At 34.7% G+C, this 27,659-nt stretch overlaps 1 long non-coding RNA gene across 14 annotated transcripts in view; it reads right to left on the minus strand.

The window, feature by feature from the left end:
- Positions 1-27,659, minus strand: part of LOC141583742 (uncharacterized) — a 912,164-nt gene that overhangs the window by 350,883 nt on the left and 533,622 nt on the right. For all 14 annotated transcript variants that reach the window (XR_012516613.1, XR_012516618.1, XR_012516614.1 and 11 more), the window contains one exon: positions 25,629-25,709. This is a non-coding gene — a long non-coding RNA (uncharacterized LOC141583742). The remainder of the gene's footprint in view (positions 1-25,628; positions 25,710-27,659) is intronic.

Genomic DNA, 27,659 nt, shown 5'->3' on the forward strand with positions numbered 1-27,659 from the left:
ACTTCACAAGTCTTGGTATTCTTAGTCTAATATGCTATCCACTTCTTACATCATACCTCACTTGAAAAAAAAAATAAAAGGTACTCTGAAAGCAAATATGTGTTTGTGTGTTTTGGGGTTTCTACACGGTAGTTATAGGTAAAGGATCTGCCATAATTTACCTTCTGTTGGTAGTTCATTGATTCAATGCCTCCCAACTTCTATGTCATTGCACATATAGAAAGGCGGGGATGGGTAAAGAGACAAAGCTGCTTACGGTCAGAGGTAACCAGCTTTGGGGCTGTGGCTATGGCAAGCTCTCCTCAGATACTCTGATAGTTGAAGTAGTCCATATCTTGGCATAAGTGTGTCCTATTTCAACAGCACATCAACTCAGAAACCTATGTTGGATATAGTAAAAATTATGGCTCTCGCTGTTTTCAACTTGAATGCTTACGTTTTCAGTCAAAGCAAAGCACACATACACTTTGCAACAAATTTAAGGACCAGAAAATAGAATTGTTATAGTAAAAAGCATACTTTCAGAAAATGGGAAACCTTTAAGAAGCACTAACATAGCTTCCAAACATTCTAATAGCAATAGTAGTAGTAGAAGTAGTAACCATAGTACTACATGTTAGTAATGACTAGCATGTCTCAACAACGTTGCTCCCATTTCAAATTATTCTTATTAAATACTTGCAACAGTTATAAAATATAGACACTAGTTTATATAGAGAAAAACTGAGGTTAATAGTTAACTAAATTGTATAAATAACCCATTTAGCTTGTGGCAGAACCTGAAACCTAGGTTGCCCTGCCCTAACCATTATGGTATTATGCTGCCTCCTAACAATCCATTAATCAATAGCATACATAGGTCAAAATAGCCTAAGTTATACGGTACAACTCAACTCAGTTAAAATACATTTTTAAGTTACCTTTTAATTTTCTTCCATTCTACCTAATTCCTGGAGAATAGAAAGCAGTTAAGAAATTGTAAAAGCTTGGAAACATTAGATAGATGTTGTGGAAATAAAGAAGTAAAAGCTGTAAACTAATCACTGGGTTGGGAATGGGAGGGAGGAGAAACTGAGGATGTGAAAAAAGAAAAAAACAAGATTGAGATGTAGCGCAGTGCAGAGCATGAAACAAACAGAAAAAGGAAATCTAAAGGAAAGACCAGAGGGAGAGTGCAGAAGGGCTGAACGGCCCCTGATTCAACCCTCAGAAGGCAGAGACCAGTTTTGTGTTATTCTACTGAGTTTGCTCAGTATGAAAAACTGGAGAACATGACTAGGATGAGCCTCACCCAGTTCAACAGCCATCATGGAGTGGTTGAATATTGAAATAAATTTACCAGCATGGGAAACAAAACAAAACGATAGAGAGGTAACTGTACTAAAGGTCTGATGAAGTGACTCAATGAACAGGCAAACAAGAGGAATATTACTATATTAACAAATGAAAAAAACAAACAAGAAAATTGGAGACCCACAGAGTTGAACTGGAATACTAGTGTTGCACCTCTCAAAACAAAACAGAAGTTTCAAATTGACATGTTTCCTCAAAGACTCTAGTCCATGGGCTCTTTTCTCTTTCCTAATCTAAGTAGATTGAGATGCTTGCTAACCTTTCATTCAGAGAGCTCAGCCACAGTATTCACAGATTAGTGACCAAATCTCCAAATTCACAAATGTAGTGCTGGGTCTATGGCACCAGGATTTAACTATGCTCTCTTTTCATCCTCCAGTGATTATGAATGCTCCCCAAGGCTAAATGAAATCCCCATATCAGGTGAGGTTACCTTTTCCTTGGAGATTCAAATGTAGTCCTCACTTTCCTAGCCAAAGCCCTGTGGGAAGATCAATGCCTTCACCAATAAATTTGTAAATTTTGTGCTTCTGACTTCTCTGAGGTCCTATTTCCTGCTGACATTTCCATTTCATCGACATTTCCTCTTCCCTGGGCGTTTTCTTCTTTCTACTTACGTCTACTAAATAAGCCCCTTCTCTACATTCTCAACAAACAAACTAATGCATACATAAGTATTATAAATAGGACTTACATTTTCATTATCCATAGTGATCACTGTCACTGTATATTCTGAACACTAATCATTTGGGGAAAGCAAATAATGGCCCTTTCTTTGGCTTACCAGTCAATTTTAAAGGTACTACTAATATGGGATATATTTGAAAAGTATGGGTTAGTACAGAAGAGGACCTACTCTGACATGGTTCTTAACAGCTTGACTACAATGTCCTGATGACTCACTTGTGGACAAAACTTATTCATACAAAATATACTGTTATAGCAAGTTTTGAGCAGGGAAATCTTTTTTTTTTTTTTTGAGACAGAGTTTTGCTCTTGTTGCCCAGGCTGGAGTGCTGTGGCACGATCTTGGCTCACTACAACCTCCGCCTCCCAGGTTCAAGGAGCAGGGAAAGTCTTAATAGGATTTATTAATAGGTTTAATCGGCTTAGAAATTAATTTGGTCAGAGTCACTTGATTAGTAAACAGTAGGACAAGACTAGCCATTAGGTTGTCTACCTCTGAGTCCCAGTGAGATACCTCTGAGAACCTCTAATTATACACTCCTCCCTAATGAAAGAACAGAAGCCAGCAAATGTGTTCTGTGGAAGCCAGCCACCATGATCATTAGAGCTCTCTCAGGTCTTGATCTAACTCATCAGGTTTCACCCCACAGTCCCTGGGGAAGTCTCTAGCGGACATAGTTGAGGCAAGTGAAAATTTCCATAATCATTTAAATGTACTATGTTTTATTAAAACTTGTTATTTAAAAAATCAACAGCCTTTTATTTTTCTATTCTAACATTTGTAATGGGCCCCTCTGCCATTGTCTCTAAAGCAAATTCATGTATTACATTCTTCTGATGAGCTTCCAATATATATTTATGAGGTTGCCCATTACTTATACAGAAACATCCATTTAATTCTTCGGCCTCTCCAACATCTGACAATTCATCATCCCCTTAGCATATCCAGTTCTTTTACTGGTTTATGACCTTTGTGTACAATGTATTCTTTAACTTTATTTGCTTGTATTAAAAACCAGTCTTCAAAGGCTCCCTAATTCACAAACACACAGAAGTAGCCTTAAACTTGATTTTTAAAATTTAAATTATCTTTTTCCTTTAATATCACATAACTTTGTTTCTAAAATATCATATCTTTTCTCACATAATAATAATTTCTGCATATTTCTTTTTTTATTCTGTAAGCATAAGGACATGTTTCATCTTTGTATATTACACTTTTCTCACTTCTCTCACTCTAATTTACTTAAGACATAGGGTTTAACAATAGGCTAATTTATTTGAGACATAGGATTTAACAATAATATATTGAATTATGTTAAATCAATGTCTTTTCATGGACTATTAATTGTGAGTTTGTCTTCATTTATAAAATATCAACTACTAAGTTGGCATTTTCTAAAAGTTTTAAAAACTTATCAAAATAAAGCTTGATACTGCTTAATCCCACATTAAATTCTTTGTTTATTTTGGGTGACAGTTTAAACAACTCTAACTTAAGGCTTTTCATCCTCCTGAAGCTCATAAAGGAATGTACCACTCCAGAGATTGACGCAGATCCCTGAATTTCCAAAATATACAGGTTCATGCTATCTAATTGACAATGGATTATTATTTCCAAATGATGAAGGAAGAATTCTTACAAAACCATACCTTTATGCTTCTTAAGAAACAAACAAGAATATAGAATACACATTATGTCTGTTTTTTTAGGCAGTGAGTTTGGTGTTTCCTTCTTAGGTAGAAGGAAATGTTCCTGAAATCCCAGAAAAAAAGGAAAAAAGCAGTGCCTCAGGTAGATAAAAGGCATCTATGTATGGTGGAGGAAGGAAGGAAGAAAGGCAGGAAGTGAATGGCTGATTCATTTTTAATTTGCTTACAAAATCCTTGTGAAACAACTATAGTATATTAGTTATTAAGGTCAAAAGCCTCATAGTGAGAGACCAGATTTGAAGCCTGGTCCATCAGGGTTGCAATACATGTTGAATTTAGGAGAAAGTGTGTTAATTAAATTGATAGTAAGGATATAGCTGAGGTTCCAGATAAAACTTAGAAGATTTGTTATATTATCTAGAGTTTATAATCAACCTCAAAATTACTTAGAAATATTTAAGAAAATGTTTAATACTTTTACTACTTTAATTCAAAAATATTAATTAAGCACCCCGTGGAATATGTGTCAGGTTATTATATACAAACAAATCTCAAATCTCAGTGCCTTAATAAAACAGAAGTTTATTTCTCACAAATGCTGTATCACCCATGTTGACATCTCATGTAAGACTGCTTCACATATTACTAGAATTTTTAGGCAGATGAAAGCTCCATAATCTTGTGATTGTACCACCTGGAGCTCAGGGCCTCCACAACTTTTTTCACTTTGGCAAAAAAAGACAATGCTGGAGAGAATCTTGCAATTAAATGCTTAGACTTGGACTTGGATATGAATCACTCAGCCTCTTCTGCTCAGGTCTCACTAATTATAATAGGCCATAGCCCAACCCAACAATAAGGGGATGAAGTATATTCCAGTGTCCCCAAAGGGAGAGGGAAATTAAATAAATGAGAACAATATACATGTCCATCACAGGATAAAAAAATGTAATCAACCAGCACCATCCTGGTTCTATACTCAATGTTTTAATGACTTATTTCTCTCTCAGATATGGCTTTATTGTTAGAAAGAAATGTGATAATGAGAAGAATCGATGCAAGGAAACCAACACAATCTAAATAAGAATCAAATACAAGAGCATCTTTTCCTCCATACCTTCACAATGAACTTTAGATCTGAAATTCATCCAATACACACTGTACAGAATTGTTTTTTGCTGATCTTTATTCTGATTGGTTGGTTCTCCCTTTTCACTCATTAGGGCACATGACACACCCTTTTGTTAAAGATTTTGAACATCACTCTTTGATAAAGGTTACAGAAATCCATGAAATATGGAGATGCCTGGAACACTATTTTAAAACAATCTATGTATTACAAAACAATATTATAGCAATAATAAAAGGGTATGTTAATGTATGATTTTATTGCTAAGTATATTGTTTACATTTATCTATTTTATATGTCAACACTAAATAGTATAAATAATATGAGTGTTTTGCTTAATGAATATGTATATAATGACTTGTCTTTTTAGTTGCATATCTTATTTACTTGACAAGAAGAAAAGAAATGTTCCAATGCATGTTCACAAATTCCATCTTCAAGAATTACTTTTAAACAAATAAGCAGAGAATTTCTGTCTAATATATTTGCTTAGGACAAGAGAAGAGCTTTGAACTAACCATATTATCTGTGCAAAACTGCATGGGTCATCCAAATCATTCCCCTAAAGTCCTTTTATGTACTAAGAAAGCAAGCAAAAGCAATTTATGTTTAATTAATGTATAGCATATCTAGCATATTCATTTTAGAAATCAGACTTTGAACCCAACATTGAAGAGTTATATTGTTGTCCCTGGTGGGAAAAAATAAGTTTAGGGTATTTATTTACATTTTACCAGATATTTATAGTATATGATAGAAACCTAATTGGATTGATTGAGCATCAGGAGACCTCAATTTTACCTCAACTTTATTCCTAAATTATAAATAAGTTGAATTTCTTCAAGTTTTAGTTAGTTCATCTTGCAAAGAAAGGAAATAATTTTTAGGTTTTTTTCCAACTCCAGTCTCCCATGTCTTAGAGATTTTACACTAATGTAGAGGTTTATAGTTGCCACATAGTTTTTCAGGAGGCAATCCTCCTCATGGCAGCAAAGCACAAGTTTCGAGTAAAACCACTAGAGATAGGCTGCCTAGATTTGACTTACAGCTTTACCACCGTCAGTCCTCTAGTCAGTAAAACTGAGATAATAATAGCATCCAATTTAAAAAATATTCAGGAGATTCAAGAGGTTCATACTTACAAATGCATCTAGAATATTACAATGTAGCAAGCACTCAACTGTCATAAGGCATATCATCAGGTATTTTTTTGCTGTGTGAAAATGCTGTCTCTTAATGGTGATGGAATTTACTGAGTTACTATTCATAAAAAGATTGGAGTAGAATATTAAACTCTTTCCATATGGTTTAATATAACTTGGTGAGTGATATTGTTTGGCTGTGTTCCCACCCAAATCTCATCCTAAAGGTGTTTTCCCCCATGGTATTCTCATGATGGTGAGTACTATAGTTCTCAGATGAGATGGTTTTATAAGGGGCTTCCTTCTTCACTGGGAATTCATTGTTTTTCTCCCTGCTGCCATGTGAAGAACGATGTACTTGCTTCCCCTTCTACCATGATTGTAAGTTTCCTGAGACTGCCCCAGCCATGCTGAACTGTGTGTCAATTAAACCTCTTTCCCTTCTAAATAACTCAGTCTCAAGTATGTCTTTATTAGCAGTGAGAGAATGAACTGATATAACAAAATGGTACTACTGAGAGTGGGCAATTCTGTAAAGGTACTAAAAACATCGAAGTGACATTGGAACTGGCTAACAAGCAGAAGTTGGAACCATTTAGAGGGCTCAGAAGAAGACAGGAAAATGTGGGAAAGTTTGGAACTTCCTAGAGACTTGTTGAATGCCTTTGACCAAAATGCCGACAGGGATATAGATAATGAAGTCAGGCTGAGACAGTCTCAGATGGAGATGAGTAACTTGAAGGTCATTTTTCTATGCAAACAGATTGGCAGCATTTTGTCCTTACCCTAGATATCTGTGGAACTTTGAACTTGAGAGAGATGATTTAGAGAATCTGAAAGAAAAAAATTCTAACTGGCAAAGCATTCAAGAGGAAACAGAGTATAAAAGTTTTAAAAATTTGTAGCCTGACAATGTGATAAAAAAGAAAATCCGATTTTCTGGGGAGAAATTCAAGCCAGCTACAGAATTTTGCATAAGTAAGGAGAAGCTGAATGTTAATCATCAAAGCAATAGAGAAAAATGTCTCCAGGGCATATCAGAGACCTTTATGGCAGCCCCTCCCATCACAGACCAGAAGATCTAGGAGGCAAAAATGGTTTCCTAGGCTGGGTGCAGCATCTCTATGCTCTATGCAGCCTCAGGGTATGATGCCCTGTTCCCCAGCTGCTTCAGCTGCAGCCATGGCTAAAAAAGGCCAACACACAGTTCAGGCCATTGCTTCAGAGGTTGCAAGCCTCAAGCCTCAGCCTTAGCAGCTTACACTTGGTGTTGAGCCTGTGGGTGCACAGAAGTCAAGAACTGAGGTTTGGAAACCTCCATTTAGATTTCAAAATATGCATAGAGACATCTAGATATCTAGGCAGAAGTTTGCTGCAGAGGGGGAACCCTCATGGAAGACCTTTGCTAGGGCAGTGTGAGAAAGGAAAATGTGGGGTAAGAGGCCCCACATAGAGTCCCCACTGGGGCCTGTCTTGTGGAACTGTGAGAAGAGGGCCACCATCCTCCAGCCTCCAGAATGATAGATCCACTGACAGCTTGCACAGTGTGCCTGGAAAAGCTGCAGACACTGAACATCAGTCCCTGAAAGCACCCAGGATGGGGGCTGTACCCTGCAGAGGCACAAGGGCAGAGCTGCTCAAGGCCATGGGAACTCACCTCTTGCTTCAGTGTGACCTGAATGTGAGACATGGAGTCAAATGAGATCATTTCAGAACTTTAAGGTTTAACGACTGCCCTATTGGATTTCAACTTGTATAGGGCCTGTAGCCCCTTAGTTTAGGCCAATTTCTCCCATTTGGAATGGGTGTCTTTTTCCAATCCCTGCACCCTCATTGTATCCAGGAAGTAACTAACATGTTTATTGTGGGAAACATTCCTGTGTGAGACCCCCAAAAGGCATGGGTCTCACTATACGGTGAGTTTGATCCCAAACACAGTTTCCTACTGGAGGCAGTCGAGCTATTGGAAAGAAGGAACTGAAAGATGACTGATCAGTTTCTCATATTAACCACGATATCATTTGGGCCTAAACTATGCGGTGCTGCTAGACCAAATGACTCCCTACCAGTAACCTGCTTCTGCTTTTAACTTTTATGACTCATTCTTTAAGAATAGCTTTAACCTTTTCTTTACTTGCATGACTGCCTTGTACCCTAGATAATGGGGATATTTGCAAAGCAAATGCCACTATACGGATGGCTTTGATCCTAGATTCAGAAACTCCTGAATAGGGGGAGTTGAGATAAGTTGAGTCAGGAGCAGACAAAGGAGAATCTGGTTAAAAGATATTCTGATGAGCAAAACCAGAAAACCTTTTCACATGTGAGTCCTAAAACAGGATCAAACCAAAAATACCTGCAGCCATGAGGAATAATGCCTGGATGTAAATAAGCTTTGTGATCACAGGAAATTCTATTACTTTTTACAACCACTGATTGTGTATCTGATTTCTCTATTGTATAGGCCATGTAAGGTATAGATTTGCATTTCCTCTTGCAATGACGTAAACCAGAGCAAAGAAAGTGTATTTATTCCTGGCCTTTGAAAAATAAATTTGCTGTTTTAGGCATGGCCTATACAGCCCTCCAGACCCCCGCACTTTCTGTCTCCCTTTATTTCTATAAGCGCATGCTCTCTTCCAGGTTTGGGGACCCTCTTGCAGGTCGAGAGATCCCCGGCAGACGTGCCATCCCGACCGTTCCTGACAGTTTATGATTTTACAGGCTCATAGGCAGAAGGGTCTTGCCTTGTCTCAGATGAGACTTCTGACTTGGACTTTTGAGTTAACACTGGAATGAGTTTGGATTTTTGGGGACTGTTGGAAGAACATGATTGTGTTTTAAAATGTAAGAACCTGAGATTTGGGAGGGGCCAGGGATGGAATGATATAGTTAGGTTTTGTATCCTTACCCAAATCTCATTTGAATTGTAGTTCCCATAATCCCCACATGTTGTGGGAGGGAACTGATGGAGATAATTGAATCATAGGGACAGTTTCCTCTATTCTGTTCTTGTGACACTAAGTTAGTTCTCATGAGACCTGACGGTTTTATAAGGGGCTTCCCCCTTCATTGGGCAATCATTCTTCTCCCTGCTACCATGTGAAGAAGGATGTGTTTGCCTCTACCTCCTCCATGATTTTAAGTTTCCTGAGGCCTCCCCAGCCATGCCGAAATGTGATCAATTAAAACTCTTTTCTTTGTAAATCACTCAGTCCCAGCTATATCTTTATTAGCAACATGAGAATGAATTAAAACAGTCAGCCAAAATGTATCAATAATTACAGGGTGGTACATCCCAGGTTTAACAAGTGAATAGGTCACAATGCCAAGTGATAGTAGCCAAAGCTATGAGAAGTAGGTAAATAATTTAATATTGGCTGTAAATATAGGTGTCAAATTAGGCATCACTGCACTGGCTTCTAACAGTTGGTAGATGAGATATGCTGATTGACTTTCATGCTGAAGACAACCTAAGATATTAGACAAAATACTAAAACAAAACATGAACTATGTTTCCTAAATACACTAGTGACCTAGCAAAAAAAAAAAAAATTAAAGTATTTGTTCTAAAGCAAGTGGGTTAAAGTTTAAAAAAATACCATGTTTACCTAGACTCAAAATATACTATCAGATAAAAAACACAATTTTAAAGGCATCATATTAATTACAAAGAAAAAGATAGTGTACAATAGAAATATTAGCAATTATTAACTTAAATGATTAAAATTAATGCTACTAGTAACAAGAAAAGTAGACATCATGGGCCTCCTCCTACAATACAAGGAGAGTATGACCTTTGAAATATCTCTACCAAAATGCAAAACTGAATCTAGTCAGAAGGAAACATCAGAAACATCCAAACTGAGAGGTAATTTACAGAATAACTGGCTTTCAATCTTCAGAAATGTCAGTATCATGAATGATAAAGGGAGACTGAGATTAAAGGACACTAAAGAGACACGTGATCCTATGCTTTCTATTTACTATAATGAATGTCGTTAGGACTAAACAAAATTTGGAAAAATGTCTATGTGGTTTTAAAATACATCCAAGAGTCTTTGAAGTTCCTCCCTTCAGAAGATAAGCATAATTCCCCTACCCTACCTGTGATTATGGGTTGTATTTTGTAACTCATTTCTAACAGATAATTGTAGAAATAAAGAGATGTCACTTCTTAGACTAAATAATTAAATAGCTTCACCCTTGCTCTCTCTCCTGTATCATGCACTCTGAAGAAGACAGTCACCAAATCATTAAGACAGCAATGTGGATAGATCCAAATTGTGAAGAACTGAGTTCTCCAAAAAGCAGCTATATGAGTGAGCCATCCTGGAAATGAATCATAAGCCTAGGCAAGCCTCTACATGACAACTGTTTGAAGATAACCACACATAAAGACTTGATCCAAAACCATTCAACTAAGTCACTCCTGATTCTGGACTTAAAAAAAAATGTGATGTAAGTGTTTTGTTTTGTTCAAGTTGGTTTTTATTTCTTTAATTTTGGTAATATATACGTAACAAAATTCACAATTTTAGCCATTTTGTACATTTTAGTGACATCTAGTTCCCTCATATTCTTGTGCTGCCATCACCAACACCCATCCACAGAACTCTTTTCATCTTCCAAAACTGAAATTCTGTACTAATTAAATAATAACTCCTCATTCCTTCCTCCCCCAGCCCCTGACAATCAGCATTCTGTTTTCTGGCTCATTAATTTAACTATTCCATGTATCTCATATAAGTGGTATCATATCTTACTTGTCTTTTTGTGTCTGCTTTCTTTCACTTAGCACATGACTTTTTCAGGTTCATAATGGATGAACCCGAAAAACATTTTTAAGCTGAAAAATATTCCATTTTATGTATGTGCTGTATTTTATTTATCTGTTTATTTGCTGATGGACACATAGGGTGCTTTAATCTTCAGCTCTTGTGAATAATGGAGCTAAGAACATATAGAAATATTAACAAATATCTCTTCCAGACCTTGATGCACCAAAGTTTTAAATTTTGATATACTCTCATTAATTTTTTTCTTTTGTTGCTTGTGCTTTTGGTGTCACATCCAAAAAAAAATCACTGTCAAATCCAACGTCATAAAGCTTTTCTCCCAGTGTTTTCTTCTAAAGTTTTATAAGTTTGCTATTATAATTTGGTTGGCCTTTGGTTCATTTTGAATTAACTTTTCATGTGGTATAAGGTAACAATTCCACTTCATTAAGTATCCAGTTTTTCCAAGACCATTTGTTGAATAGACAGCCCTTTCTCTATTGAATGGTATTGGTACTCTTGACAAAAAGCATTTGATCATGTTTGTAAGGAATTATTTTGGGGTTCTTTGTTCTAGCTTATGGTTTATATGTTTGACTTTATGCCAGTACCACATTGTTTTGATTACAGACGATTTGTAACAAGTTTGGAAATCAGGAAAACTGAGACCTCTAAATTTATTCTCCTTATTCAAGATTGTGTTGGATATTTAAAAACTCATAAAAATGCCTTATGAATTTTTGGATAGATTTTTCTATTTCTGCAAAAAGAGATTGTTGGAAATTTGATAGGTATTGTATAGAAAATCGAGATCACTTTGGTCAGTACTGCCATCTAAAGGATATTAAGTATTCCAATCTGTAAATGAGAAATGTCTTTCCATTTATTTGTATATTTTCTTTCAGCAACATTTTATAATTTTCAGTGTATAAGGCTATCATGTACTTGCCTAAGTTTATTCCTAAGTATTTTATTTTTTCTGATATGTGGTAAATGCAATTGTTTCTTAATTTCCTTCTTGATTGTTGTTAGTGTACACAAATAAGTTGATTTTATGTACTGATTTTTGCACCCTGAAACATTGCTAATTTCATTTATTACTTCTACCAGGGTTTCTGGTGGACTCCTTAGGGTTTTTTTTACATGTAGGATCATTTTATCTGTGAAGAGAGATAACTTTACTTCTTTATTTCCAGTTTTGTTGATATTTCCTTTGTCTTTCCTAATTGCTTTGCTGAGATTTCCAGTACTGTGTTGAATACAAGTGACAAAAGAAAATCCTCATCTCATTCCTGATTTTAGAAGAAAAGATTTCAATCTTTCAACATGGAATATTATGTTAGCTGTGGGTTGCATTACGTTGAGGTAGTTTCCTTTTATTTCTAGTTTGTTGAAGGATTTATCAGGAAAGGTTATTGATTTTTGATAGTTTTTTTTTTTTCCTGCTTAAACTGAGATAATGTGACATGGTTATTTTTCTGTATATATATATATATATATATATATATATATATATATATATATATATAAGTCGAGATGAAGTCTCACTCTGTTGCCTAAGATGGAGTGCAGTGGTGTGATCTTGGCTCAATGCAACTTCCACCTCCCTCGTTGAAGTGATTCTCCTGCCTCAGCCTCCCAAGTAGTTAGGACTACAGGCACATGCCACCATGCCAAGCTAACTTTTTGTTTTTTGTTTTTTGTTTTTTTTTTTTGTTTTTTTTTTAGTAGAGATAGGGTTTCATTACGTTCATCAGGTTGGTCTTGAACTTCTGACTTCATGATCCACCTGCCTTGGCCTCCCAAAGTGCCTGGATTACAGGCGTGAGCCACCACATCTGGCCTCTTTAATTCTCTTAATTTGGTGTGTTACACTGATCAACTTTTATATGTTGAACCAATCTTGAATTGTATTTGTAAATTCCAGTTGGTCATGGTGTATAATCTTTTTGCTATATATTGAATTAATATTATTGAGTTATTTTATTAGGATTTTTGCATCAATATTCATTAGAGATATTGGTTTATAGTTTTTTCATTAGATATTGGTTTGTAGTTTTCTCATAATGTCTTTTTTTCTGGCTTTGATATTAGGGTAATGCTGGTCTTATATAATGAGTTTAAAAATGTTTTCTCCTCTTCAATTTCTGGGGAGAATTTGGAAAGGATTACTGTAAATTTTTCACCAAATGTTTTATAAAATTCACCAGTGCAGTCATCTAGTCTGGGCTTTTAATTTTTCCTTGAATAGCTTTTGATTCCACATTTAATCTCTTTACTAATTACAGGTTTATTCAGATATTCTATTTCTTCATGATTTATTCTTAATTGTGTATTTCTACACATTTGTCCATTTCATTAAGATTCTCCATTGTTGGCATACAATTGCTGGTAGTTTCTTATAATCATTTTCAATGATATAAAATAAGTAGTAACATCCCCGCTTTTATTTATAATTTTATTTATTTGAATCTTCTTTTATTCCCCCTAAGTTCATCTAGCTAAAAGTCTGTCAATATTCTTGATCTTTTCAAAGAACTAACTCTTGATTTTGTTGAATTTCTCTATTGTTTTTCTATTCTCTATTTTGTTTATTTCTGTTGTAACCGTTATTATTTACTTACTTCTAGATTTGGGTTTAGTTCACTCTTTATCTAGTTCCTTAGGATGTAAAGTTAGATTATTGATCTGAGACCTTTCTTCCTTCTTATAGATATTTATAGCTACAAACTTCCCTCTTAGCCTGGCTTTTACTGCCTCTCACAAGTTATCTATTTCATTTTTATTTTCATTACTCGAGATATTTTCCAATTTCCTTTGTGACTCCTTCTTTTTTCCCATTGGTTGTTTGAGTGTATAGTTTAATTTCCACATATTTTTGGGATTTCCTGGTTTTGCCATTAATTTCTACTTTCATCTCATTGAGATCAGAAAATATAATTTGTATGATTTTAATCCTTTTAAGTTTATTAAGTTTTGTTTTATAACCTAATATATGGTCTACCCTAGAGAAAATTCCATATGTACTTTAGAAAAATGTGTATTCTGCTCTTGAAGGGCAGTGTTCTATATGTGTCTGTTAAGTCACATTGGTGTATACTGTTGTTCAAGTCCTATGTTTCTCTGATCTGGCTGGTTGTCTTATCCATCACTGAAAGTGGAAAATTGAAGTCTCCTACTATTATTGTACAGCTCTGTATTTCTCTTTTTAATTCTGTCAATGTTTACTTCAAACTGTTTAGTATCTCTGATGTTTGGTGGATATATCTTTATAATTATTATATGTTCTTGGTGAACTGACCCTTTTATTATTATATAATGACCTTTTACCCTTTTAACAATTTCTTACTTACAAATGTATTTTGTCTGATATTAATATAGCTACTTTGCTCTCTTTCAACTACTGTAAGCCTGAAATAGCTTTCATTTTCAATCTATGCATGTCCTTAGAACCAAAGTTTGTCTCTTATAGACAGCATATAGTTAGATTTTATTTTTTTAATATAATACACCAATAGATGTCTTGATGGTGGGGTTGCCCACAAGTGTTTGTTTTGTTTTTAAGCACTATATTTTGGGGTAATCATAGCAGTAGAAAACTAACACAATGCCTGTAGATTAGCTAACAGTATCATGTCAATGCTAATTTTCTGAATTGTATAATTATACTACAGTTATGGAAAACACATTCTTATTTTAAGAGAAAACATATGAATGCATTTTCAGAGTTAAGGGATATAATGCCTCAAGCTTACCTTAAAAAGTTTCATAAAAACTGCAAGATGACAACGTAATGTGATAAAATGCTAACTGCTGGTGAAACAAGGTGAAGGTATATAAAATTCTTTGTTACCATTATTGTAACTTTCCTTTAGGTCTAAAATTATGCTACAGTTTAAAAATAATAAATAAAACTTAATTTGGAGACTACAAATTTGGGATATGTTAGAATGCACAGTGTAAATACAGCACTGAAACTAACTTTTAGCTTTTCTGGGTTTCCAGAAAGAAAGAAGACAGAAAAATGAATAGAGATAATATATAGACCGACACTGAGTATTTTACAGAATTAAGAAAAGATGTTAATATGAAGATTAAGTAATCTAAGATTTAAAAAAATTAAAGAAAATTAATACCTGGAGATATAGTAAAAATGCATGACACTAAAGCCAATGAAAAAATATTAAATATTGTGGGAGAAAAGATTATCTTCTTCAAATTAAGCAATAACTTAAACAGCTGACTTCTATATTTTTCTTTTTCTTTTCTTGTTTTTTTTTTTTTTTTTTTTTTTTTTTAGATAAGTTCTCACTCTGTCACTCAGGCTGGCATGCCATAGCACAATCATAGCTAACTACAGCCTTGAACTCCTGGGATCAAGCCATCCTCCAACCTCAGCCTCTTAAGTAGCTGGGACTATAGTCCCCTGCCCTCCCCACCAATTTTTTTTTTTTTTTTTTGTATTTTTTGTAGATATAGGGTTTAACCATGTTGTCCAGGGTGATCTCAAACTCCTGGGCGCAAGCAATCCACCAGCCTCAGGCTACCAAAATGCTGGGATTACAGTCATGAGCCACCATGCTTGAACAACTGCTCACTTCTAAACCACAGTGATGATGACCAGAGCCAGTGTAATAATAGGTGGACTGTAACAAAACAAAATAACTGGTAACTTAGAATCATGTATTTAACAAAATGGCTTTCAGTGAAGATAATAAAATAAAGACATTTGTAGACAACAAAAACTGGGCTTTTGCTACCAATAGATAATTACAAAGAGACATTTTAAATGTTCTGCAGGCAGAAGTAAATGATCTCACATGAAAAACCTCAGATATAAGAAGGAATAATAATCAATAACAGGGACCAATATGCTTATTTTTCTATATTAAACAAAAATGAAGTTGTCATGTGGCTTAAAAACTGTAATATAACTAAAATATATAAAAATTGCACATAAATGATTACAGTTAAGTTATTCTGAGCACGTATATTATTTTGAAAGTGAATAAATATTAAAACTGACACTTTGGTGAGTTTATGTATCATAACATTTCTAGTCTTTATATTAGAAACTAAAATATAATTATTAATTGAAGAGAAAGAAATATGAATGAGAATAACAAATTCAAAATAAAAAATAGATAAAAAGGATTAGACAAATAAAAAACAAAAATAACATGAAGACGTAATACGAATATGATAGCATTTGTAATAAATGTAAATAGACTAATTACCATAGCTAAAATACAAAATTCAAAGCTGTGTCTGACTCTGGCAGAGAAGCAGTATGTTTCCATTAGCGCAAATTTCAAAAACAAAAATTATAATTTATATGTATCATAATAAATATATATGGGTAAAAATGTATCTTAAAATCATAATAAAAAGCAAAATGATGATAATAAAATTCAAAAGAAAGGTTATCTCTGAGAAGACAGGGAAAGGGATTGGATTAAGGAAGAACATACTTGTTAATTCAGAATATGTTAATTTTTTTTCCTTACACTACACTCTGGGCATAATGGTTATGCATTGTATACTTTAACCTATCTGTCACATATTTAAAATAATGTTTGTTTCCCTCCATATTCAATAAACCAATAAAAAAGGTAGAATCAAAAATAAAATATTTAAGATGAATATGAAATATATTGTATCTCTCTTCTGATGCTATGTATTCTGTCATCTTGAGATGGAGAACTATCTTTGATGGAGGAACCAGACTGAATGAATACAGCATTGCAAAAACTAAGCCTGAGTGAAGTTGAGATGACCCTTAACCTCTGCCAGGTAGTTAACCGTTGCAGACTGCAAAAATGCCCCAATTACTCACTACTGCCTTTATAGTATGACTTTGCAGCTACCCCTCTCAAGAGTGAAGTCTATTTGTTTATGTCTTATACCTGGGCTGGGCTTCCTAACCTGCTTTGACCAATAAGTTGCAGCAAAAGATATGCTGGGCCAGTTTTAAGCACTGGTCTCAAGAAGTTATAAATACTATTCCTTGTCTTGAAATTCTGCTATCTGTTCTGTGAATTCATCTAAGCTACCCCACCAAATGATGAGAGACACGTGACCCAGTCACTCCTGTTGTATCCGCCAGAAAGTTGAAAATAGGTGAATGAGGCCATCTCAGAGTAGCCAGCCTTGGCCTATCCTATAGCTGACTTCATGTACCTAAGTGAGCTCAGGTAAAATATTGAACCTAGGATCATCAAAACTGCCTGCCCATTGACCTACAGATCTATAACAATACATGGTTGTTGTATTAAGCAAGTAAGTTTGGGGATTAATTAAAACAGATATTAACCATAAATAAACTGATTCTCCAACTTTATAAGCATGATTTCTTTCCTTCCTATTGTTATTTTCTTGTGAAAGTACTTATAAAAACATTAACCTGGATATAATTTTGTAAACATATGAAACATGGAGAGGCCATGAATATTTCTATTACAAGTCAAATGTCCCTATTTTGAAAAATTTGAGGCAGAGCAAGCTTAAAAAATAATAGATTTAAAATTACAGTTTTAGGAAGCCAAAAGGGATAAAGTTTCTTAAGGATAAAACCAAGAAACCTAAGAGACATGCACAGGTTAGGAAACCGCGATGTGATGATTTTCCTTCTTTCAATTTGCAGTGCTGTGAAAACCTTGTACTATGGAGCCACAGTATTCATGAGAACAAGAGAACAGGGGTGGCAGGAGGTATTTTTAACAAAGTCATCAAGGTACTCATGAGGATGGCATATTTTCCATGAACAAGCAGCATAACTTAGTACTTTGCTCGAACACTACACACAGCATAATGGAAATGGCACTTTCAGAATACTGATTCTCCCACAGGGAACTCAACAGTGAACTAGGAAAAGATCACAGGCTCTGACAGTTGACTGGCGAATTAATTAGATGTTAAACTTCGTTAATGCTATGGTAAATTACATGAGGAGCATGCACTTAGAGTCATAAAAAGATTCCAAGGATGCTAGATGTCGCACAATAGAAGGGCAAAATGTAATCGGAATCCAGAGCAAGGCCCAATGCAAATCGGTTTACCAGAGACCTGCTGAGATTAATCTTACTTGTATAACTTTCTGAGGGGAAAATTTAGACTGACTGTCACAATTATTTAGGCTACAAGCAGAAGGAATTGATGCTTTTTTATTATTCTTTCTAAAGTTTTCTTGATATAGACTGAGAAAGTTAATGTTTATCAACTCTTTACCCACTTTTAAAGCACACCTCCTCATGTAATCTATGAAGTGACAGGAGATTTTGAAAAAAGAACGGAGAGGGCCATTTTTTATTCTGCTATGTATGACCACATTATTGTCATTGCTGCCTATATGCTCTCAGAAAATACTTATTGTTGGCCTTTGTTGCTAAATGCATTTTGGTATGTAATATATTGTACTTAGCAATTGTGTGCTCTTGGGCAAGTTACTTAATCTCTTCAACCCTCAGATTCTTCATTTGCAGAATGGGGACAATGACAGTATTCATTTTGTAGTGCTATAATGTGAATTAATTATGTTAATATTGTAAAGTACTTAAAACAATGCCCAGCACATGGCAAGTATTATAAAAGTTGCTGAATGAATATTGAAACAAAAACAGTGTTCATCTATCTCCACAGAGATCCATCACCATTTAAACTTCTGATCATTCAGCAAACAAAGACATTGATTTCCAACATTCTGAATAATCAAACTGAGCCTTTCCTTGGGAAAATGCAGCTTTCATAGAGGTAAGTAGAAGAATATTAACAAAGTTTCACACATCAAGGATAGATGTATGAGGGTTCAACAGAGTTTTACTCTTCTTCCCCATTATCTTCTATAACTGGGAGGATATGGAAATAAATATATATTAGGAATTATAGCTGTCAGACCAAAAAAAAATCACCTAAATTCATTTCAGTCTTCTTTTCTACTGACAAATAGATGCTGCTGCTAATCTATTGAGGTGCAATTGCATTCTTTTTTTTTTTTTTTTTGAGACAAAGTCTCACTCTGTTTCCCAGGCTGGAGTGCAATGGTGTCATCTCAGCTCACTGCAACCTCTGCCGCCCAGGTTTAAGGAATTCTTTCTTCTCAGCCTCCTGACTAGCTGGAAATACAGGTGTCCGCCACCATACCTGGCTAATTTTTGTATTTTTAGTAGAGCTGGGGTATCACCATATTGATCAGGCTGGACTCAAACTCCTGACCTCAGGTGATCCACCTGCCTTGGCCTCCCAAAGTGCTAGGATTACAGGTGTGAGCCACCACATCCAGCCTGCAGTTGTATTCTAATTAGATATTGTGCATGCTCTGTGAGAATGGCATGCAACAAATGTAAACACAATTCATTGCAGTTGAACTCTTACCATGAGCAAAATACTAGGAAAGGCCCTGAAGAAAAAGCAAACCAAAAACTGGAATAAGTTCCTCTGCTTTGTATCTCCAAAGCATGTATTAACAATATTTTAATATATTTCAGCAAAATATAAGGGACTGAAAATATATATGGGTATATAAAGAACACATACAACATTTAAAAAGGGTATCTTTAATTTTAGTTCCTTTATCTTCCCCTGTCTGCTGTATGCTGAAGATGATTGCTGAGTCATGACAAGTCCTGCACTGCTGACAAAATGCATAAGGACTAGTATAAGGTTGAGTTGAGATAAACACAAAAGTGAACCAATAATCCTGGAAAAATCAACTTGAGATTATATATGAATTGGTTAAGTATAAAAGGGCTTGAGTTATTTAAGCACCTTATTAAGACTGATGATATTACAATATTCATGAGGAGCAAAAATGCTAACTATAGATAATCTGAGATACGTGGTAAAGAGAAGTAAGGGATTAAATATTTATATTAAGAGAGCATATTGCGTCCTGCTTTATTCTTAAGAGGATTTGGGCTGGTATTATAAGTTGTTTTTGATGCAGGATAAAAATAAATGAGGAAAAAATTTAAAACGGATATTATAATGCTAGGGATAAAATTAGTACTGACTAGAAATTAGGTAAGACTATGGCTAAGGGAATCTAGGATGATTGGACTTCTTCCTCAGCCCACATTACTGCTTTTTCTGTTGCTCCTAGGGGAGTTATCTGCAAGGAACAAGGACAAAAGAGGAAAAAGTTCTACTTTCTCATTAAACAGTCTTTGGGACCTAAATGCTAATACAGAGAGCTGTGATAAACATGGTTGGAACCAGGGTCTAGGTTAGAAGCCTGAGAGATCTCTACTACTCTCTCTCAATTTAAGTCCCCAAATAGTAGATTTTATATTGATCAGGTTGGATGCCTTCAAGGGAAAAAACAGGTCAGAGAGAGAATAGAGAGTAAGCCCTTGGCCAGTTTAACATTTTGAGAAGATAAAGAGAAGAGTGTATTAGAAAGGACAACTGGGCTTCTCCATGTAGAAGGGCCTTTCAGTTTGAAAGGAAGAGACAGAAACATACATGATTTTTCATCGAATAGCTATGCCACACAAACAAGGAATCTCTCCAGTGAGATCACTATATCCTCTTTTTGGGGACTAGATTCTTTACCTCCCAGAAGCTCTTTCTCCAGATATCATACAGATAGTTCAGCCATTGACCTTATTATAATTCAGGTCTCAACTTAAAATATGTCTACAGTAACAACACAATTCAAAGTAGCCAGTTCTTCAAGCTCTCACCTTGTTTTACTTTTAACTCAGTATTTATTACTGAATATTTTCTTTCACATATTTCTGTTATTAATGGACACCATACCAAAACTACCCATCTAGAACATAGGGTCTATGAAAACAAGGATCTTATCTGTATTATTTACATATGTGTGTGTGTGTGTGTGTATGAGTTATAAATAAACTATATATATATATCTATATCTATCTATCTATCTATCTATCTACCTATCTACCTATCTATATATGAGTTATAAGCGAACACAACAGGTACTCAATAAAGATTTAGCAAATAAATACATGCATGAAAGTGTGTTTTAGTAGGCCAAGAAAGGTGGTGGAAAAAGAGATGCTTCTCAGGAACTTATTTTAATATTGACAATAGCTGACATTTATCAAGAGTGTTCATCTTCAGAACAGCACCCTAAAATAAACACTGGAGAGAAAAATGCAGCAGCAACCTGACCCAATCTACTCTAGATCTAAATAAAATATATGGGACCCAAATGTAGACCACACACTCAGAGCAGCCATGCTTCACTACCACGTATCCAATTAGATTCTCTTTACATGCCAAATATGTGCAACAGATTTAGTTCTGAAATTCCTCGTATTCTACACACACATGCAAATAAATCTATTACATGATCCACTAGAATCATTAGTTAAAAATAAATGAGTTGCTATAAGAAACCTTGCTGTTTGGAGTGGTAAGATTGAAGGAAAATATGTGTCATGGTCTCCTTAATGGAGAAAGTTTATAAAGGATGAAGAAAAACAGCATGAGTTATACCATGAACAATATTACTAAACACAAGCATGAGCTTCTAGCATCTATAATACAAATCAGTGTAAGTTGATGGCATTGATTCAAGTTTTGGTTTAGTGAAAGCATGTCTATGGAGAAAATATAAAGATTTTAATAGCTTTGTTTAATCCACTGGTAAAAATTCAGCTATGTAGATGAATGAAAAGAATTCATGTCATTCAGGCAACCACTCCTCAATATTATTTCTGACACCTACATTTCTGATCAATATTGGCTGGTAGAAGTTATGATGTATACATTTTATGATGAGTACCAGACTATATATATTTGGTGTTATTTTTTAAGAATGTATTCATGAGTTTGAAAACATGCATAATTTTGGTAACTTCTTAGATGCTGATAAGGTCGAACCAGAATATATACCTCAACACACTACTACTGTACTTCTGTGGAGACATACAAATGGAAATATATACAACCAATGTCAAGACTTTCCTTTGAAAATAACTCTGGTTTTATCCCACACATGAAAAGAAGTCTGATTAATGGCCAACACCTTATCCAATCTAGAACCCTAAGTCATTAGAAAACAGTAAGTTAAATACTCATAAAATATTTGATATTAATCTACGCTTTAAGATGGCTCTAAAAATGTACTCCTAGTTGACTGTGAGGCTCTAATGCAAGGTCAGTTAAATGGCAAAGCATGCATTATGTAATAGTGAATTTTAAATCACGCTTTCCTATCATTCTTGGTCATTCTATTAGCCCCAATGACATCATATGGTGAGCAGTACTTTTATTATGCTTTTTTTCACAGAATAGTAAACTAAGCCAGAGACCTCATATAAATTACAAAAGTGACATATTCAGAAAGTAGACAGACCCAGGGATACTGAATCTGGACATGGGATTGTAACCACTGAAATATTTTGCCTTATTTTGTAAGTTTTTCTCAGCTAGATAAAACTAATATATTTTGAAGCACAGTAAATAGTTGGCTTCAGGCTCATATCTTAGTGACACAACTAAAATACAACAGTTATAGCATTTTTTCCTAAATGAGTATTTTTATATTAATATCACTTTAGATTAAGAAAACATACAGCTTGAAAACTATCATTTAGTATTAAATAAATTGTACAGAAAGGCCATTTCTTCACATAAAAGATCACTGAGTGCCTACAGAACAATAAAAGAGATGTGAAGTGTTATTGCTTCAAACACTGGTTGACAAACGAATGCCCTGTGAGAAGCACTTGGCTGGTCAAACACACCAACTATTAGCTCTAGAGTCAGTTCTCAATTCTTTATGCAACAGCCCATTCTATGTATACAGAAATTCTAATTTTCACAGTTATTTCTCACTTTAACTAAAGGCATGTTATACTATTTTTAAAACCTTTCTCATATTGGATCACATTTCATCTGAATGTCTCATGGCCTCGCTTAGAGATACAGCTATAAAATCTAATCTCCCTCTCACCTGACATCATTTAAGACATTTGCAGAGTTATCACCATCTCCTACACTTTCAAGTCTTACTTTCTCCAAACAAGTCATACCTCATCCTCTCAAAACTTCAAATTCCTGCCAGGCACAGTGACTCACATCTGTAATCCCAGGACTTTGGGAGGCTGAGGCAAGTGGATCATTTGAGGTCAGGAGTTCGAGACCAGTCTGGCCAACATGGTGAAACCCCATCTCCACTAAAAATTGAAAAATTAGCTGGGTATGGTAGTGCATGCCTGTAGTCCCGGCTACTCAGGGGGCTGAGGCATGAAAATTACTTGAACCCAGGAGGTGGAGGTTGCAGTTAACTGAGATTGTGCCACTGCACTCCAGCCTGGGCGATAACTGGGCAGTTATCCTTGGGGTTTATCAATGTTCTTCTTCAACTGTGAACTGAGCTAAAGCTTTTGGGCATGTTTTCTAAACATACTGCTGATCTATTTTACAACTTGTTCAATATGCCTGTGTTGTCCTCTACATTCCAGCTGCATGTTGGTCATCACACATGCAATTGGGATGTAGAGGACAGCACAGGCATACTGAACAAGTTGTAAATGTGAGCCTATAACTCTTTGCACAACATAAAATGTCTCTGCTGCATTCATAATTTTTCTATCTCTTAACTAATATCATGGATTTTTTTTTCTAATATTCTGGATGTCTTTAGAATTGAGAAAATCTTTAAAACTCCACCAAAGATTTTGAGGAAATAAAGATCTTTATTTTTCTTGGAGATTAGCAATAAAATAATAGGTAAACAATTTAGTACCCATGGTTAAGTGGTAGTAGAGGGAAGGTAAAACCTCCTTTTCTTATTTTTTTCTCTTTTTTTTTAAATTGCATTTTAGGTTTGGGGGTACATGTGAAGAACATGCAAGATTAGGGATGGGGAGGTGGGGAGGTGGGAAGAGATAGCATGGGGAGAAATGACAGATACAGGTGAGGGGAAAGAAGGCAGCAAACCACACTGCCATGTGTGTACCTATCCTTTTCTTATTTTAAATTAAATCTTGTCTATAGGCAAAAGAAAAGGAGCCAGTGCTGGGGAGTGAAGGAGCTGAAAATGGAAGTGAAAATGAGCTTAATGATTACAACAAGAACCTAGAGGTTACTGACCTATCCTTTCACCCTTCCCATGTTACATCCCTTAGTCTTTGGTTAAAATAAAGTTCTCAGTAAAGAAAAATTTGCATATGGATTTTACTTTTTTAAAATCCCATCAAAATGAAATGAAATATTATTTTTTTAAAATAACTTCTAATAATTTCAAGGATTAATAATCTGTATTTCACTTTTAGCTGATAAAAAGACCTCCTAACTATATGCTGTGAAAGTACATGCGAAAACAGCTAGTGTCCACTGGATTCACAATCAGAGATATATTGTAAATTGTCACATAAATTCAAACAGGAAAAAAAGGTTTAAACTCACCATGATTACTTAAGCTGACTAAAGGAACTATGAAAGAGTATTCTCAGATATATTAAAAAAGGCAATTACATTTCATGATGTCCCCAAATCATTTCAAATTTATCATATTTTAAGTGCCATTCAATGTTCTTTTTGATTGGAAGAGCCCTATAAATGACAGGCAGTTTCGTGCTGTACAAATTAGCAGTTTCCCCTATTTCTTTTCACAAGACTGTCAATTTTTTCCTTATTATGTCATCCAAGTTCATAAAAAGGAGACTCTTTTAAATTATAAGCCATATGCCTCACTGTGCAGTTCATAATTTAAATTTTATCAATGATGCCTTTAATTTTTTAAAAAATTGATCAATATTGTGTATTTTGTACCTGCTTAATTTCCCCTAATTAGCCCTGAAATATCTTTTTTACATTTCAATCTATATTTCTGAATACGAAGAATGCCAGTTTTCTTCAAACCCCAAGCTTCCATCCTAGACTGATGTATCCACGTACTTGTGCATCTATGTGTATATACACCATTTCTACCTGGGTAAATCACTTATGTACAACTCCCTGCTTCCTGGTTATTGTTATTTGAGACAAGCGAACTTGGCTGGAAGCAAGCATATTCCCTTTTTAGAAAACTTTTTTTTTTTTTTTTTCTGAAGAAAATTTCATATTACTGCTCATGTCTCAGTCTTCATGAGGGTACAAGAGATGCAGTTCCATACACCTTCTTAGTTGAATTAAATTTTTAAACAAGTATTAGCTAAGCTCAATCTTCCTGGGTACCCCTGGATTATTTCCTTCTTCTTTCTTTCTTTCTTTTTTTTTTCCCTGTAATTTCAGGTGGTGAAAAGATAACATGAGTTGTAAATGTTACAATCTACTCTACAACAACTGGAAGAAATTTGAAAATACAAAACCAAAAATACCTATTGTGGGGCTTGGTAAGTGGTCACTAGGAGAGAAAGCAAAGATAAAGAAACTAACAAGACATTCCAAGCAAAGAAAGTCACCCCCCAGCACACATACACAAGTCACCATAAGGCCATTAGAACTAGTGGGGGAAATAAAAAGAAAAGAAAGTCAGCTTCCATTTAAAATGTATAGTACATCCTACATAAATTTAAATTTGTATACCTCTTATATCACTACTTCTGTTGTATTAATAAAGAAATATCTTCCGTTACTGCACTTTCAAATGTATATTAGCACATGCTAAAATGACGTTGTAATGAATAAAAATGACATTAAGCAAACACAAACAGCATTCAGACTGTCAGAAACATATCATCACATATATAATAGCTTTACAGAGAAAATTTATAAGCTTAGTAGTGGATTGTCAACATGCCAATAACTTCCCTCAGTCACTTTAGGGCACACAAATTAGAGGAACTAATTAAATATATGATGAAATAAAATTATCTACTTCCTTGGTATAATAAAAATAAATTTTAAAATAAAAACTCCTATTTAATTTCATCCTGAAAATACAATTAAAATGAATTTGGCATTTACCTCAGGTGATTAAAAATCCAGCGGACACTTTAGAAGCACAGGCAACTCATGGTATGGCTTTCTGGTGGCACTCATCAATTCCTACAAATAACAAGAGGGTGAAAGAGAGTATTCAGAGCAATATATGTCATTGTAAAATGATGGCAATTAGCTATGAAATTTTTATTATTACTCTACATTGCCTTTTAAAAAGTACCTGACTATACATTGCTGTTATAATAGCTTTTGTTAAATGCACAATATAGCAATGAAAATTATGTCTGCCTGGGACTTCCAAGGCAGTAAAATAGACTCCAGATTATGACGTACTACAAAACATCAAACCCCACAAAATAACATGTTATTCTACTGAGAAAGGCTGTTTGATTATAAAAAAATAATTTGTAATTGAAATGTTTTCTTATGTGCATTATGACATCAAATAATTTTTCTAGTCATGATGCTAAGTTATAAGAGTAGAGGGTTTGGTTTTTACCACTGGCTACTTTAGGTACATTTTAGCAAATATCTTTACTTTCTAGCTCATAGATTTCCCAGGGAAGAGCCATAAAATGTGGTAAATGATGGTTATCCATCTGATAAGTTAATATGCAATATGGTAGGTTTTAACTTATCAAATGAATGGCTATCATTTCCTGCATTTTATGAGACTTCCTCAGGGAGACATAGAAAATAAAACAGATATGATTACTAAAACAACAACATACTATATAGCATATACAGTAGAAAAGTACATAGTAACTCAAACTTTGACAATTTCAATTATCTGAGGAAATTTTTTTTTAAAAAAGCATTATTTTCTCCCATCTACTTGATAAAAGAGAAATAAAATGATGAGCAAGATAGATGAGTCATTTATTGCTGCATATTGTCACTTTCCCATGTTTCCCATACCCAAAAATGCAGAGTGGTAACTGTACAGTATCCCTTTCCTACCTGCCCACTACTCCAAGCCTCACACATGTTACATTCAGGCACAAAGCTCAGTGAATCAGCACAATGGACACCTGCTCATCTTTTCACCTCTGCACATCCCCGACCCTTCCTATAAATCTCTAACTCTTTAGGTGAAAAAGAAGGTCAGGATAGGATAAAAAGAGACGGTAGAAAGATGATGCTCCTCCATTCATAATAGTACAGACATATAATAAACCTAAACACTGATCAGTGGCATATTGGATAAAGAAAATGTGGTATATATAAATTACACAAATTACTATGAAGCCATAAAAAGAAAGAGTTCATGTCCTTTGCGGCAACATGGACAAAGCTGGAGGCCATTATCTTAAGCAAAATAATACAGGAACAGAAAAGCAAATACCACATGTTCTCACTTATAAGTAGAAGCTAAACAACAAGAATATATGGACACAAAGAAGGAAACAATAGACACTGGGGTCTATTTGAGAGTGGAGGATGGGAGGAGGGAGAGAATAAAAAAATTGCCTATCATGTACTATGCTTATTCATTGGGTGATGAAATAAGCTGTACAACAAGCCCATGTGACACACAGCATACTTATATGACAAACCTGAACATGTACGCTAAACCTAAAATAAAAGTTAAAAAAAAAGAAAAGTGGCACTCTTAACTAAGAAGTATAACTATATCAAGGCACATCTAGAAGATTGGTACAGAAATACATGAGCATTTTCTTATCACAGGAGAAGTCATATGAGGTCATGCTTTAAGTGCTAGATTCATAAAAATTAAATTATCATTTCAATTTTCTAAAAGCTACTATCTGGAACTAAATATAAATTTCTTATTATGTGCTTTGTGTTTTTTGTCTGTTTGGTTTGAAGGTTTATAACTCACTTTGAGGAAAAGATACTTTCTAGCCAAATATATTATATATAGTGAATAAAATGTCCTGTTAGATTCTAGAAAGAAACCAAAAGCTACACTTCCATTAGGGGGGAACAGACTAAGAGAGAAAGTGGCAACTACTTTTAGCAAGAAAGGGAGCATTCATAGGTTCAGAATAGTATGATACTAAGCAGAAAAACCCTAAAACACCAGGAATGGCT

This window comes from Saimiri boliviensis, chromosome 2 (genome assembly GCF_048565385.1).
Source record: "Saimiri boliviensis isolate mSaiBol1 chromosome 2, mSaiBol1.pri, whole genome shotgun sequence".
NCBI classification, from domain to species: domain Eukaryota; kingdom Metazoa; phylum Chordata; class Mammalia; order Primates; family Cebidae; genus Saimiri; species Saimiri boliviensis.